The sequence below is a fragment of the Cervus canadensis genome, chromosome 27 (assembly GCF_019320065.1).
Source record: "Cervus canadensis isolate Bull #8, Minnesota chromosome 27, ASM1932006v1, whole genome shotgun sequence".
Lineage (NCBI taxonomy): Eukaryota > Metazoa > Chordata > Mammalia > Artiodactyla > Cervidae > Cervus > Cervus canadensis.
The window spans coordinates 15,123,620-15,138,503 of NC_057412.1; the positions used below are offsets into that span (position 1 = coordinate 15,123,620).

General features: G+C 37.4%; 1 non-coding gene across 1 annotated transcript; it reads right to left on the reverse strand.

The window, feature by feature from the left end:
• Window positions 1–13,203: 13,203 nt before the first annotated feature.
• TRNAC-GCA lies at window positions 13,204–13,279 on the reverse strand. Its single transcript has one exon. It is a non-coding gene; the product is annotated as a tRNA-Cys (tRNA).
• Window positions 13,280–14,884: the final 1,605 nt, after the last annotated feature.

Genomic DNA, 14,884 nt, shown 5'->3' on the forward strand with positions numbered 1-14,884 from the left:
ACACACTTCCCTTTCTTTATCATCTCTCTACTGTGGCTCTATTACTGCTTCAGTCCAAGCAATTAACTGTTCAAGATTTACATCATTATGTCGGGGGAGTGTGTAATTTCCTTGATCCTGTCTCATTACAACAAAAATTTGAAGCGACGGACCAGTGTTACAGCTCTCAGATGGACCAGTGTTACAACTCTCTGTTACAGCTCAGTTTTATTTAGAAAATAAAGGAAAGTACATCCTCGAGGCTCAGGGCATGCTGACCTAAAAGACAGGAAGAGAGAGGTTCCCCCCTCCCCACCAACCCCCACCGCCCCACCCTCCCACCTCGTCCTTTTTCTCTTCTTTTTATGTTTTTTTTTCTCCTCCCCCTGGGCTCACCCTCTGTGCATTGGGCTAGCCAGGAGTGTTGTTTGTTCTACCTGAGGTCCTCACTCCAGCCCTCAGACTTTCCTTTGTTCTATTCTCGCAGACTTTTCCCTTCCTTGTCTTTTAGCCACCACCATTCTGGACTCTTTTTTTCCTATTCTAACTACCTAACAATTACAAGTACAGGTTCATGAGAATGGAAATTTTGGTTTTGTTTTCCTATAGCAATGCTAAGGTCACATGCCCTTTGCTATATAACTTCTGCTATTTTACTTAAGCAAACAAACCCCTTTCTTAATTTTTTTCATTTTCTACTTTCTTTTTTCCCTTGTACATTCTATGAATCCATCTCCAGAACCTGGAGGACAAACCTCCAGTTTACAGATCTGACAGAGAATAAGTCAGTTCAATTTCCTTTTTCCTTCCCCTTGGGAGTTATTTTCCTCAGAATTTAGAGCACATTGTTTTATCATCTTGAAACTTTAGTCGTCCTGTTGAGAAACTCAGTGTTATCATATTTACTGATCTTTTGCATGTAATGCTGCTCTGTTTTGGCTTCTCTCTGTAAAGGTTTGAGATATTCCTTTACCCTTTCTATTTTGAGGTTTCATAAAGACATACCTTGGTTTGTCCTTGAGAACTTTTCCTGAATTATTTGGTGATATACCTCTATTTATTTTCACCGAAGGAGTTCAAGATTAAACTATTATTAGGGTTGTGGAATTTGTGGACTGAATCATTGAATTTTTGGTTGTTTTATATTGTGTATCAAATTCTCTATCTTTTAAAACCCATTACTTCACTAGAAAATTTCTTTCTAATCCTATTGAATTTTTCTTTATTGAATTCTTATTTTAATTTCAGTGAGTTCTTTTTATACTCTAAATATTTCTTTCATTTTCCTTTCATGGGTGAAATTATCTCCCTAAACTTAAAAAAAAAACAATGAGAATACTTTAAAAATTCAGGGACATAAAAACCTTGAGTTTATTTAAACTTTTTTTTTTTTTTTTTTTACTGTTTTTCAAGTTGGAAACTTTCTTCAAATGTATCATGAGTCCTGAGTGGCTAATCATATTTTTGAATGAGCCAGCACTACACTGTAAGCATCTTTGGCATGCAAGGAATTGACCTGGCAATTAGTCTCAGTGGAAATTAATTAGGCTGGGCTTTGTCAACTGTTAGAAGGGAACTACAACTATAGTGGATTTAAGTTTTATGCCTTTGGCTGGATTTGTTCACCAGAGAGAAACCTTTCAATTTCTTTCCTTAGGAGAATGCTTGCTTGCAATAACTCTGAAGTTTTTTCTTAGAACTGTGTGGGAGAGCTAGGTTCCATTTGATGGGCAGAGGGAGTCTAATTGCATTTCAACCTGTTTCCATATACTTTGATATGGCCACACTTCAAGGTACTCTCATTTTCTGAATATTTTTAGGGCTCTTGGGGGATAAATATGAAGGTTATATATAAGTTAATCTATAGTCACAAATTCAGGAAACGTTTACCTAACTGTTTTCTATCTTCTAAAATATTGGCTTTTTACCCATCCTTAGAGTCCAAATTCCTTTCCTTTTAAATCATTTTATTCACTCAGTTTAACTGGAAGAGAAGAGTTTGATTAACATATATCTTTAATTTATTCTTAATTGAAATTGTGAAGGTTAAAAAAAGTATTTTTTAAATTTGTTAATTTTTTCACCAAATGTATTCAAATATGTAACATGCTAATATTAATATTAACAAATATACTATCAATAGTAATTTTAACTTTCACTATAACATGTTAATATAGCAGATTTATGTGACAGATATTTGACATATTCAAAGAAGGCAATGGCAAGCCACTCCAGTACTCTCGCCTGGAAAATCCCATGGATGGAGGAGCCTGGTAGGCTGCAGTCCATGGGGTCGCTAAAAGTCGGATATGACTGAGCGACTTCACTTTCACTTTTCACTTTCATGCATTGGAGATGGAAATGGCAACCCACTCCAGTGTTCTTGACTGGAGTATCCCAGGGACGGGGGAGCCTGGTGGGCTGCCATCTCTGGGGTCACACAGAGTCAGACGCGACTGAAGCGACTTAGCAGCAGCATTTGACATATTACATTCTAGGCACTTATTTTGGTAATTGGATCATGTCAAAGAACAAAACAAAGTGCCCAATAATATATAGTTTATATTTTACACAGGGGTGGGCAGGATGAAGCAGAAAATAGAGAATATAAGAAATTACACATTGTGATAGAATGTTTAAAATTTAGAGAATAATGTAAGGCAGTTAGTATTATGAGTGGACAATTTCAATCAAATACCTGATTACCATTATCAAATTTGGCCCCATTAAGAAGATGTTTTAACAGCAATTTGAGATAGGGGTTTCTGGAAGCATTCCAAGAAAAGGACAAACCAATGGAAAAGTTATATTGTAGCAGTATGCCCAGTATGTTTAAAACATGGGGCCCAGAGGGCCTAAAGGTGATGGATAAAAGATAATAGCAAATATCAAATCAGAAATTAGACTGTGGAGACTAGATTAAGGTTTCAAGAAAATTAGAAACTCTTGTAGAATTCTGATCATAGTCATATAATACTCTGACTTAACAGGATTATTCTAGACTCTGGTATTACTGTGGTCCAGGTGGGAAGAATAAGTAACTCAGATCAGGGGGGCAATCACAGAGGTGACTGAGAAGTGTCTGGATTCCAGATATGCACATATAAATGACATTTTCTGATAAATTGAATGTAGGGATCGATGGGCTTGCCTGGTGGCTCAGACAGTAGCATTGAAACATGTATATTGCCATATGTAAAACAGATGACCTGTGCAAATTCAGTGCATGAAGATGGTGCTCTAGGACAACCCAGAGGGATGGGTGGGGTGGGAGGTGGAAGGGGTGTTCAGGATGGTGGGACACATGTACACCCATGGCTGATTCATGTCAATGTATGGCAAAAACCACAATATTGTATTTAGCCTCCAATTAAAAAAAAAAAAAAAAAAACACCAGGATCTGCCTACAATGCAGGAGATCTGAGTTTGGTCCCTGGGTTGGGAAGATCCCCTAGAGGAGGGCATAGCACCCCAGTATTCTTGCCTGGAGAATCCACATACAGAGGAGCCTGGTGGGTAGCAGTCCATAGGGTTGCAAAGAGTCAGGCACGACTGAGTGACTAAGCACACAGCACGGGATTGATAGGGTGAAACACATGAATAAGAGGACTTAGATTTCTGACTGCAGAGTTAAAAGGGGTGATCATAAATGAAATAAACATTTTTAAAAATCAATGAAGTAAGTTTGTATTTAGTCTTGTCAGTTTGGGATGTTGAAATTGACATACTTTTGTGGGCTCCAAAATCACTGCAGATGGTGACTGCAGCCATGAAATAAAAAGAGGCTTACTCCTTTGAAGAAAAGTTATGACCAACCTAAACAGCATATTAAAAAGCAGAGACATTACTTTGTCCAAAAAGGTCTATCTAGTCAAGGCTATGGTTTTTCCAGTAGTCATTTATGGATGTGAGTTGGACTATATAGAAAGCTGAGCACTGAGGAATTGATGCTTTTGAACTGTGTTGTTGGAGGAGATTCTTGAGAGTCCCTTCGACTGCAAGGAGATCCAACCAGTCCATCCTAAAGTAAATCAGTCCTGAATATTCATTGGAAGAACTGATGTTGAAGCTGAAACTCCAATACTTTGGCCATCTGATGCAAAGAGCTAATTCATTGGAAAAGACTCTGATGCTGGGAAAGATTGAAGGCTGGAGGAGAAGGGGGTGACAGAGAATGAGATGGTTGGATGGCGTCACTGACTCAATGAGCATGAGTTTGAACAAACTCCAGGAGTTGGTGGTGGACAGGGAGGCCTGATGTGCTGCAGTCCATTGAGTCACAAAGAGTTGGACACACCTGAGTGCCTGAGCTGAACTGATCAATTGTGTAAAATTGACACCAAGATCTAGGACTCCAGAGTTTGAAAGACTTTTGAAATTGAGATTTATATAAGAAATTACAAGAACCTATTTATTATTCAAAATGGTATAAATCAGAAAAGTGTAACCCCTTTTTAAAGAGAGAGAATTCCAAGCTGAGTTCAGGAGCACTCAAACTTTAAGTGGGATAATTAACAGAAGAGCCCAAGGAGGTACAAATAGTTAGGTGTGAGGAAGATCAAAAGCTATGCTGCCCTGTAAGATTGTGAAAACCAATGAAGAAAGAAGAATTCATTTGTGTTATTAATAGGATGAGGACTGAAAATTGAGTTGTAGAGGTCATTTTTGATCTGGGAAGGATACTGGTAAGTTAATGGAATAAACGTTTGTATGGAAACTGAAGAAAGAGGAACTACAGGGTAACTGGTAAAAGTGAGCAGAAACAAAAGTTTCAGATTGTATTTTTTTGAGACAGTTGATTCACATTCCATTGTATGAAATACAGAGAGATCCTGTAAATGCTTCATCCAGTTTCCCCCAATATCTTGCATAGTTATAATACAATATCACAAAGATATTGATGTGATGGTAAAGATATAGAACCATTCCACAAGGATTCACTCTAATCCCTGTAAAGTTCTATTTTCTCAGGTAATTGTAATAGGTCACTATTGCCATAGATTACTCTACTTGCTATGATTATCACCTAAATCTGATATATTACTCTTGTGATACTTTGAAGAATTTGATATATTAAATATTCTAAAAATACTAGAGTAAAATGAAAAGGGAAAATAAATTATACTCATATTGACTACTTTTCTTACAAATGAGATTAAGTTTAAAATGTTTCATTAGTAAACATTTTAAAAAGTTGTTTAAAATTATAAACTGAAATATGTGTGAAATACTGAAATGGTTTTTATTAAATTTCCTAAATATTCTTAAAAGTTAAACTATATTATAATTAATTTTTGATAAAGCATTTTTAAAACTACTGCTGCTAGGAAGTAAATGAGAAACAAATATAGATAGACTTTGCAGATATTTTCAGAAACCCTAAAAACCATTCCATCTCAGTCAATAGAAAACATTTGAAATATTATCAACAAGAAACATTGTTTCTGATTCCTATATCAGGAAACTTGATGAATGGACATTCAGAAAATTAGCTATTAAGCTTTTAAAGCCATTGAGCACAATGAAAAAATGTTTCTGTGTGATTGTAATACTGTATTTACTCATATCAACAACATATATGAGCCATTTATGATATGTCTGCCACAGAACAAATACTGAAATACAAAGGAGATATGAAAGATATCCTTTGTTGTTGAGGGTTATCAACTAACTAGGGAAAGAGCCGTGTTAACACATATTTTTCAGCATTGCTTTGCTAGTGTGTGAGATGAGTGCAATTGTGTGGTAGTTTGAATATTCTTTGGCATTGCCTTTCTTTGGGATTGAAATGAAAACAAACTGTGGAAAATTCTTCAAGAGATGGGAATACCAGACCACCTGACCTGCCTCCTGAGAAATCTGTATGCAGGTCAAGAAGCAACAGTTAGAACAGGACATGAAACAGTAGACTGGTTCCAAATTGGGAAAGGAGTACCAAAGATTATCATGGAAGACTCACAGCAGTGTTTTCTCTGGATGCTGTACTTGGGAATTTCATAGGTAGAGGATCACTGAAAACCTAACCTGGAATTATAAGATGGTTGACATTTTAGAATCACATCCTAATTTGTGCTTTTTATAGGTGTCTACAAAATTTTGTCCTTTAAATATGTGAGAGGTGGACTTCCTTGGTAGAAGAGTCTCTTCATGTAGGGAATAAGTGGCCAACTTAAGTCGGGATAAGAAAGAAGGAAAAATGAAAGAAAGTTTTTTGAGGGAGTAACCAGCTGTAGGGCTGGGGTGCAGCTCAGAGGTAGAACATATGCTTCACATGTATGAGGTCCCAGGTTCAATCCCTGGCATCTTCACTTCCTTCAATCAACAGTGTTAATTTGTTCTTTTGGTCTTCCTGGTAACTCAGATGGTAAAGAATTTGCCTGCAATGCAGAAAATCCAGGCTTGACCCCAGGTTGGGAAGATCCCCTGGAGAAGGGCATGAAAACCCACTCCAGTACTCTTGCCTGGAGAATCCCATGACCAGAGGAGCCCGATGGCTACAGTCCATGGATTTGCAGAGAGTCCAACAAAGTGAAGTCGTTCAGTCATGTTCAACTTTTTGCCACCCCATGGATGGTAGCCTACCAGGTTCCAGGTCCATGTGATTTTCCAGGCAAGAATACTGGAGTGGGTTGCCATAATTTACTTTTCCAGGGGACCTTCCAACACTGAGTGGCTAATACTTTCACTTTCAACCAGCTATAAACTCACTAAAGTCATTAGGGAGAATGGAGTATAGGAATGGTTGATTAGAGAAAAAAAGAGAGAAGAGAGAAGGGCGAATCCAGGTGTTTGGTTGATTTTAGATTTCTAAATTGGTTGACTTTAGTTTGGTGCATCATTAACTAAAAGTTATATTAATAGAAACAAACAAACAGGTAAAGATTTAGCCTGAGGAAAAATAAATTTGATGTCATTGGGATTCGTGTTGGAGATTTCTATAACCACCAGAAAATATTGGCAAGGATTTAAATAAGGAGGTTAGCCATGGAAAGGTTAAGTTCAGTGGCTGTATTAATTTTCTATTGCTTTGTAACAAGTTTATCATCAACTTGGTGGCTTAAAGAACATCCATTTGTTGTCTTGGAGTTTCTATAAATCATAAGTCTGCACACACCTAACTATGCAAGGTTTCATCAGAAAGAAAATAAAAGAAAAAATATATATATGTCAACCAACCTGCATTCATCTGGAGGTTCAACTAGGAAGAAAACTCCAAAAACATTTCTAACTTTTCTCAGGTTATTTGCAAAACTTTCTTCACCTGTAGGTTCTCAGTCATTTGCTTTTTCTAAGCCAGTAATGGTGAAATTTCCATGGTTTTTGCTCCCTAACTGCCAAGTGCCTGGTACTTCTTTTAAAAATTTCACATGTTAAGAATACTACACTGATTGATCTTTCTTTTGATTAATTCAAGGATAACTGATTTGAAACCTTACCATACATCTGCAAAATCCCTCAATTTTGCCACATTCTTTTAGTTAAGAACTGAGTCACAGTTTTTGTCTATACTAATGGGAGAAGATAAGATTATCATTGAAGTAATCTTAGCATGCATCCTTTACAACAATCATCTATGATGTAACAGAATTCTGCATTTTAGGACTAAGTAACCATTAGAAGAATCAGATTTAATCTAGTTTTAAAAGTAAGTTATCCTGAGATTATTTTGAAATGTGATAATTTTATCCATTTGGTCAGCTAACTAAAACAAACATTAAGGAGTAAGCCAATTGCCATAGTCTATACATTTATATATACAAATATAAAACAAAATTTATTTTCCTAACTATATTCCAGGATTATTTCTACTAAAACTTACATTTTAGGAAAGCTGTCAATTTTATAATTTTATAGAAAGTTACCCGTCTAGAAAGAAGCCTAGGATGAGGAAAGGAAATTTAGCCTTTGATACTGAATATTTCTTCAACTCATAAAAACTCTTGAAATGTGGAAGTATAGAACTCTTATTCTGATAGCAAAGACTCAGAAGACACCTAAGGTAAAACATTCTACTTTAATGATAATAATCAAAACACACTTAGGTTTGAAGTATGTATTGAATACTGACAATCAAAAGACTATCTACAATAAATTTGTAAAGTTTTATTCGAGGAATGGGAAATGTCTACATCTAAACTTGATTATAATTTTTCAAAAATACAGAAGTCCCCACAATCACTACATCTATAGTCTAAAGTACAGTTCACTTCATGAATTTCCAGTGCAGCAATTCAAAGTCAAAAAAGCTAAAGATTTAGCAATAGAAAGCAGGTGAGGTGGGACAAATGGATGGAGTAGCGTGAAAACACATATATTACCTTATGTAAAATAAACAGCCAGTGGGAATTTGCTGTATGACTCATGAAACTCAAACCAGGGCTCTGCGACGACCTAGATGGGGGGCAGGGAGGCTCAAGAGGGAGGGGACACGTGTACAACCATGGCTGATTCATGCTGATGTAAGGCAGAAACCAACACATTATAAAGCAAGTATCCTTCAATTAAAAATATTTTTTTAAAAGAACCAGGTAATAGAAACACTCTAAAGTACCAGGTTTAAGATATCCCAAGGCATAAAAATCACTCCACCTCATTAGTGTAGATTTAAACTTCCCTCTAGAGTAATAGTAGTATCTGATCTAAAACTGAGTTTACCATGGTCTCTTTTCTCTCCTAACTTGTCTCTTCTACTTATAGACAAATTACAATAGTTTCCTATTGCTATGTAATAAACTTAGAGACTTAACACACACAAGCTTAGAGAGCCACACAAACTTAGAGACTTTAAAAAAAAAAAATCTTGATGGGTCAGGAACATGGGGGTGGCTTACCTGGGCTTTGTTCTAGACCTCACAGGGCTGCAATTAAAATTTCAGCATGCTGCGTTGTCCCCAAAGTTTGGGGACCTCTTCCAAGTTCACATGGCAGTTTGTAGTTCCTGGTTGTAGGAATGAGGGCCCGATTTTTTCACGGACTGTCAGGCAGGGGCCACTCTCAGCTCCAAAGTCAGCTTCCACTCGTCTGCCCTGAGGCCCCTTCTAGAGCCCTCTGACAACATGACTGGTTGTTTTTTCAAAGCCAGCAAGACGCTGTCTCTGCCGCGTTCACCCCAGGGAAGTCCTGAATGCCTTCTTAAGGTCTCACCTGGTTAAGTCAGCTCCACACAGGATTACCTCCCTTTTCATTAAGCCACAGTTCAAGTGTTAGGGATGTTAACCATATCCGTATGATCCCTCACATTTGCCATATTCTCTTGGTTCCAAGCAGTCACTGATTTCACCTGTGCTCAAGGGGAGGGGATTACACGCAAGCAAGTACCCCAGTGGGTGGTGTTTTGGAGAGCCACCTTAGAATTCTGCCCACCAGGCCATTCCAACGAGCAGCCAAAGTAATTGTTCTGGGGTTGAAATTAAGCAAACAAAATTAAAGCTCCTACATAACATATACAAGTGATTCTTCATTGACTTAAATATCAAGTCAAAATTGTGTAACATGTAAAGACACTTCATCTTCTATATATATTTACATATATACATCTGAAGCCTGTTTTTGTCCACTCTCTCTCTCTGCTTCTAATCTTTGTACCTGTTGGAATCCTTGTACTGGGGTATATAAATCTTAAAGTATCTTTGTTCAGAGCATAATCTACTCACACATTTTACCTATAAAATGTTCAACTTGCACATCATCCATTTAAAAATACCTTTCTAATTACTAGTTTTAAAAACCTTATCATAGGCATTTTTAATATACTTTGGATCCAGTAATTTTGAAATTATGTGTGTGTATCATATGGAGATACAGATCTATATGTTATCCATACCATAGTTTAACATATGTATATATACATATAACATACATATGTATATGTCTATAAACTATCCATAGTTATAGGGCTTGCCTGGTGGCTCAGTTATAAAGAATCTGCCTGCCAATGTAGAGACACACGTTTTCAATCCTTGTGTCAGGAAGATCCCCAGGAAAAAAAAAAATAGCAACCCATTCCAGTATTCTTGCTTAGGAAATCCCATGGAGAGAGAAACCTGGTAGACTATGGTACATGGGGTCCCAAAAGAATCTGACATGACTTAGCGACTAAACAACAGCAAAATCCATAGTTGTATATTTATATACTTATAAATATATAGCCATATCCACATGTACATTTAACTTTGTGGTTCAAAGTACAACTTAAGACAGTGAAGATATTCTCTTCACTGTAATACATCTAGAATTGATTTTTATTCTTTAAGGTCAAAGTCGACGCTCACTTTTCTTCCATATAGATATGCAATTATTCTGGCATCATGTATTGAAAACGTGTCTCCTGTTTTATGGAAGTAATAATTTTGTAGTAAACCACATAGTCAAATATGTAGGAATATTTTGTAGACTCTATTTTTTCCTTCCTTGTTTTATCTCTTCTTGAACCAATACCACAATTTTAAAATTTAATGTTGTGGTAGTGTTAGCCACCCAGTTGTGTCTGACTCTTTGTGATCTCAAGGACTGGAGTCCATCAGGCTCCTCTGTCCTTGGAATTCTCAAAGCAAAAATACTGGAGTGGGTTGCCATTCCCTTCTGTGGGGGATCTCCCTGACCCAGGGATCAAACCCGGTTCTCCCTCTTTTCAGACAGATTCTTGATTGTTTGAGCCACCAGGGGAAGCCCCAAACTGACTATAACTCATAAATAAATGTTTATAGCTTGTAGTTAAAAAGTCTTTTAACTTTGATCGCTGTATTCAGTAGTATTTTTCTCATTATTGTCTGTATATATTTTCGTGTAAGTTTTACAGCCCATTTTATTCTATTTAACAAGGTTGGAATTCCTATTGAAATTTCACTGAATGCATAGATGAATTTAGTGAAAAATGTCAAACACTTTGCTTACGTAGCTTGTTTCAATTATTTTTTCCTATATCCATTCTAGTTTGTTGTTTTATGCTGTCTTAAAATGTGTCATAAGAAAAAACACCAAATAAAATTGGACAAGTGTTTTGAGCAGTTAATTCATGAATGTAAGTATAAAATTGGCCAATATAGAAATGAAAGTATGTTCAGCATTATTATTACAGGCATAAATCATTTATTGCACCTCACAGATATCATGGTTTATTACAAATTGACTATTTGTAGCAACCTTATGTCAGCAAGTTTTTCTATTAGCATTTTTTTCAACAGCAATTTTTTTTTACTTTGTGCCTGTCATATTTTAGCAATTCTTGCAATACTTCAAACTTTTTCGTTCTTATATTTGCTATGGTGATCTGTGATCATTGATCAGTGATGTTTTCACTATGATTTGCTGAAGTTTCAGATGATGGTTAGCATTTTATAGCAATAAAGCATTTTTAAATTAAGGTTTGTACCTTGTTTCTTAGACACAGTGCTACTGCACACTATAGACTATAAGACTATAGTGCAGTGTAAACACAACTTTTATATACTCAACCACAATTTCATATGACTCACTTTATTGCAATATTTGCATTACTAAGGTGATCTGGAGCTGAATCCACAATGTCTCCAAGGTATACCTGTATCAGGTAAATTCCTGTTAAAGCTCTGGTTGAGATTCCACTACACAACCACAGGAATGGCTGAAGTGAAGGAGAACAAACAGACTGAAAATACCTTTGCAATACAGTTTTGGATTTTTTGTTGTTTGTTTTTCTATTTTGAGCCAGTCTTGAGGCTCTCAGTAGAGGCTGATCAGTTCTATTTCTTGAGCAGCTGATTAAGTCCCAAACCCCCAACCACTTCCCATATGGGGCTTTCACACCCTGGGCCACCATATAGTAATCACCACAGGGTCAGGCATTTCCAAGGATAACACCCATGCCCTACAGCTTGCTGAAGTTATTCAAATTAGCCAGCCCTAAACCTGTTGATTTTCCCTCCCTCTCCCCTTCCCACAGAAACCAGAGTACAAAACATGCGCCAATGGGCCCCTCTCTTTTTCTCTGCTTGGTGATTAATCCCAATACCTCCCCTGAGCTCCTGTGGGGGGAATTACATTCATAATACTCTGTGAGGGTGGTTAAACTGTAAATGTCTCTGTTTTACCTTATATAATAAGGAAATACTAAATATTTTTAGAACTTTAGGTTTTTGTACTATGCATTTTTCATTCACTTATTTTTAGTTAATGTAAAACCATGTAATGTAATGTAATGTAAAAATAATGAATTTAATTTAGAGATTAGAGCTTTTTTAAAAAGCTAAACAATAGGATTTAAGTGATGATTTTATCTAATAATTAGTGCTTAAAATATATAAATTATTCAATGAATTGCCAGAGGCATATTTTTTATCAAATAAAACATATTTCCTCATAAAATTGCTAGTGGATAGGGAGTGTCAGAGGACCCTTCCTTGTGGACCTTGGTTCTTGGTAAGGAGACAGAGAAGAATCTGAGATCTTACCAGTGGCAAAAACAAATTTACTGTAGCAAGAACAGAAAGACCAACTCAAAAAGATGAGCCAAGCCAAGAGAGGCACCGGCACTAGCATGATACGGGACAGGGGTTTTTCAAGACAGGGCTTCTGTGTATTTATCTAAGTGGGCGTGGGCTGACAGTTTTGATTGACAGTGCAAATTACATAACAATAGGCTCTTTGCACATGTTTTTCCCATAACTGAGTCTGTTATAATCAGATGTGTGTATATATGAAATATTTATGAACCCTTAATAGGTGCTCAGCTGTCTAAGGTCACATGAGGACACAGCTGTGCACCAAGGATGCAAGTGCCAAAGTTGGAGAAGTCCCTGTGGTTACTGTGCATCCACTTTTCACATAGGGCACATGGACTTGGAAAAGTCTGTGTGGTTATTTTGTAGCATATCAATGAGCTCCCCTGGGCTGCATTGGACTTGTCTGGGGTGGGGATTAGAGATCAGGTTGAATATTTTTTGGCTAGGCCACTCTTCCTTGCTCATGTCTAACATCCTACCTTATGAAATGCAAAATTTAGCATTGTCATCATTGTCAGTGTTCCTGGCTTTCTTAATTTCAACAGCAAAGTAACATTGCTGAGGTGCCAAAGCTGGTGCATCTTGAAAGTTAGCAGAGATGGGAGGTGCTCTAAGTGTCTTGAAAAGTGAAAGTGAAGTCACTCAGTCATGTCCCCATGGACTGTAGCCTACCAGGCTCCTCAGTCCATGGACTTTTTCAAGCAAGAGTACTGGAGTGGCTTGCCATTTCCTTCTTCAGGGGATCTTCCCCACCCAGGGATTGAACCTGGGTCTTCTGCATTGCAGGCAGACAGATGCTTTACCATCTGAGCCACCAGGGAAGCCCTAAGTATCTTACATAAACAAACAAATGAAAAAAAACAGAATCATGTGCTGCTGCTTCACAGAAACTCAGTCTCATGCACAAACCTGGAGGTATTTATGAAAAAGTGCAGTCAAGTTAATTTGACTACCAATATCTTAAAATTTCTATGTATATTTCCTCACTAATGTTCACTCTAAAATAGATTATTCTCATGTTCCCCAAATAGGGCATGAGAGGGCAGTGAATGGGTGACATTTTAAGCCATTTTTTAATGTATATCAATTTATTAGGATAATAATAAAACTATTTCAAGTGCATTTCCTCAGTCGCCAATATAATAGTGATATAGAGAAAGCAGCAATGATTAAGACTCCAACTTTGAAAGCCAACAGCAATACAGGTTATGGTTCCTTTCCTCAGTTTTGGATGAACTAATTCCATTTGGCAGAAAGTGAAGAGGAACTAAAAAGCCTCTTGACGAAAGTGAAAGAGGAAGTAAAAAAGTTGGCTTAAAGCTCAACATTCAGAAAACTAAGATCATGGCATCTGGTTCCATCACTTCATGGGAAATAGATGGGGAAACAGTGGAAGCAGTGTCAGACTATTTTTTGGGGCTCCAAAATCAATGCAGATGGTGATTGCAGCCATGAAATTAAAAGATGCTTACTCCTTGCAAGGAAAGTTATGACCAACCTAGACAGCATATTAGAAAGCAGAGACATTACTTTGCCAACAAAGGTCTGTCTGGTCAAGGCTATGGTTTTTCCAGTGGTCAAGTATGGATGTGAGAGTTGGACTGTGAAGAAAGCTGAGTGTGGAAAAATTGATGCTTTTGAACCGTGGTGTTGGAGAAGACTCTTGAGAGTCCCTTGAACTGCAAGGAGATCCAACCAGTCCATCCTAAAGGAGATCAGTCCTGGGTGTTCACTGGAAGGACTGGTGCTGAAGCTGAAACTCCAATACCTTGGCCACCTCATGCAAAGAGTTGACTCACTGGAAAAGACCCTGATGCTGGGAGGGATTGGGGGCCAGAAGAGAAGGGGACGACAGAGGATGAGATGGCCGGATGGCATCACCGACTCGATGGACATGAGTTTGAGTAAGCTCCTGGAGTTGGTGATGGACAGGGAGGCCTGGCATGCTGCGATTCATGGGGTACAAAGAGTCAGACATGACTGAGCAACTGAACTGAACTGAATAGAATTCCATTTGACCGCGCTATTAACGGCTTCCCTGATGGCTCAAATGGTAAAGCGTCTGCCTACAATACAGGACACCCGGGTTCAATCCCTGAGTGGGAAGATCCCCTGGAGAAGGAAGTGGCAACCCACTCCAGTACTCTTGCCTGAAAAATTCCATGGACTGAGGAGCCTGGTAGGCTACAGTCCATGGGGTCGCAAGAAGTCAGAGAGGACTGAGTGATTTCACTTTCACTTTCTATTATTGGTGTCAGCTTTAGAAACTTCATTTTCCTTCATAAAAGTTTAAAAAGAAATCATCATTAGGATATCCACCAATTTAATGTTAGAAAGCTGTTTCATAGATAAGAATTTGCTTGCCACTAAAATATTATCATGTTACTCTGATGTGACTATTTATTTAAACATCTTTTCTTGCTAAG